Source organism: Leptonotus elevatus, chromosome 6 (assembly GCF_054856555.1).
Source record: "Leptonotus elevatus isolate MCC_2025b chromosome 6, RoL_Lele_1.0, whole genome shotgun sequence".
NCBI lineage: Eukaryota > Metazoa > Chordata > Actinopteri > Syngnathiformes > Syngnathidae > Leptonotus > Leptonotus elevatus.
Window position 1 is genome coordinate 5,971,859 of NC_141244.1, and position 2,650 is coordinate 5,974,508.

Sequence of the window (2,650 nt, forward strand, 5' to 3'; positions counted from 1 at the left end):
GTGTATATCTAGTTATATTAAAGCCTTACTTAAGTAATTGAAGCAACCCAAAGGCACTTTATTCCTTTGTTAGTATAGTGCTTCATAATATTGGTCGTGGAATATGGGTGACCTAGATAAATGACAACAGATTTTATTTTTTTGTCAAAAATTTACCTTCATAGCAGACTGTCTTAACACGCGGCTGTACTGAAATGTTTCAATAAATTCAATGTACATTAATGTCACTTTGACTGACTCATTGTTGACTATCTTTTCCAAACATGTCACAATGGGACTGAACCATGATACCGTATCTCTTTTTCCTGATCACTTGTTTGCACAAAATGCTGCGATTAGCACAAAATGTCCCAATTTATAACTATGATTATTTTGATTCATCATGCAATTATGAAACATTAGTTAGCCTCAAAGCAGTAGATTGAAGTTGCCTTTAAAATCAGGCCCCATCCACATTGAACTGAACTCAGATAGTAAAGCCTATTTGATAAGTCCAAGCCTCTGAATGATTATACAAAGCAGCATGACAGCCAGACAAATTGTGCTGATGTGGAACTTTGACACGTGCACGTAATGTCATACGTATGAATACTTTCAGGACAATTTTCCAGTTTAGCAATCCTGGATCTCTGCAAAAACCCACAAAGGAGACACGGGGAGACACAACAGTAATGTGTTCCGACTGGAGGCAGACCCTGACCAGTGCCAAAGTGGGAAATCTCCTTCATCTGGAGGTCTCCTCAATCCTGGCCTGGCCAGGCTTTCTGGGAAGTGAGGAAAGCCGAGGTATTGAGTCACACTGGTTGTTGGGTCAGGGTGGTTTCAGACTGTTGGAAAAGAATGATCTTGGAGAGGCCAGTATGGAGTGCGTATTCTCATAAGGGCAAACAGGGATTCCCTTTGACAAGACCCACGCTTTATTTTCTTATGGAGAAAAGAGGGGGGTAGTAGGCAGCGGGAATGTTGCAGGGTGGGGGTGAGGAGGTGACGATGTGTGAAATTATATTGTCCAGATGTATTTACACGCATAACCACAATCGCTTGAGAATAGAGAGCCATTCTATTTGGCAACAGATCTTGGTGCACAGATGTGTGGAGCCAGCATAGCTTTCTGTATGTTCATACATTTATTGGAACATATGTGCATTTCTCGGTGAGCTTGTGTATTTTCTTTATTTTTTTGGCAGTGCCATTGGTACTGATCTCCTTTTACTGGAGAATGATTAGGGGCCCAGACAGTTTCCCAGAAGCCATAGCAGTTATATTTGTGACACATGGGAGCTACTGAGTAACGCTGCCTCCTGCTGCTATAGCTGACGAGCCAACAAGCCACGGAGGCATCTTCCATGGCGGGAGTGTGTCATAATCATAAACCCATCATATATGTAGGTTCAGTAGATAGTAAATCGAGACAATATGCCACACGCGTGATGATGACACAGGCGTCATCTATTTACTCCAAAAGTACCAGGAGCTAAAACGTTCCGTGGCCTAGCCGGGAGAACCTAGAGACACTGCAGAAGAAACTACACTATAGTGAAGGTGGTGGTAGACAGAAACGACCTACCTATCCAAAGGGGGCTTTTATGCAGAGGTGGCAAATCCAGGTCCACAAAGTGAAAACCCTGCCACAGTTTGGCTTTAGCCCCTGATGCTAGCTAGCTAGCTAACTCCCTAGGTAAACGAGCACCATAGGAGCTAGCTAGGGAGCTAGCTAGGTAGCACCTGGGGCTAAAGCCAAACTGTGGCAGGGTTTGTACTTTCTGGACCTGGATTTGTCACCTCTGTTTTTATGTCATTACAAAATCAAGGCAGATACTATGAAGTTAATTACGTTGAATTAATTACACACATTTTCTTCAGGCATGAAAAAAAAAGCATATTTGTAAGACTACATACAGTTCAATGGTGCAGAAAGGAAAGACAAATCATGCCTGGGCGTTTTCAGTAAATCACCTGCCATTCATTGTATACAGTAGTACTCACATTAAAGTAACAGTGTCTAGAATTTTTTTCCATTTTGTGGTGAACTAATAGAATGCAACAACCTAAGTTCGAACCAATTGCATTTTGAAGCACGCGCCCTATATGGTGCCTGAATGAGACCACACTTTGCAAACCTATCACCTAAATTCGTCTCCTGTGCGTATCCGTAGCAGAAAGATGGCTATTATAAGATGGATATTATTTATTTATTTTTATTTACGTTGATGTGGTAGAACATATATTTTTGAAGATTATTGAAATTAATAGTGGGCTTTTAAAATGAAAAAAAGACTTACAAATCAAAGTATTTTTTTTTTAAATAAAACTTCATACAATATTCAACAACTTATACAGTACTATTAATGATTAATACACGCTATACCATACATATATATATATATATATATATATATATATATATATATATATATATATATTCTTGGAAAAATCTGCAGCTTCCCTTTTTTTATGTAACTTTTGTTTTGGAAATAGATCTTTGTATCTATAAAGCCTGACCCTGCTAAGTGGTAGAGAAGGAAAAATCCAGAGAAGGTGAAAATTGCCACAACTGTGTGTTCTATTACACATAACAATGCATAGTCATTAAGATAGCCGTTGTGTTATGTGTGTGTGTTAATATTAAAGCACAGGTGTTATTGACAAG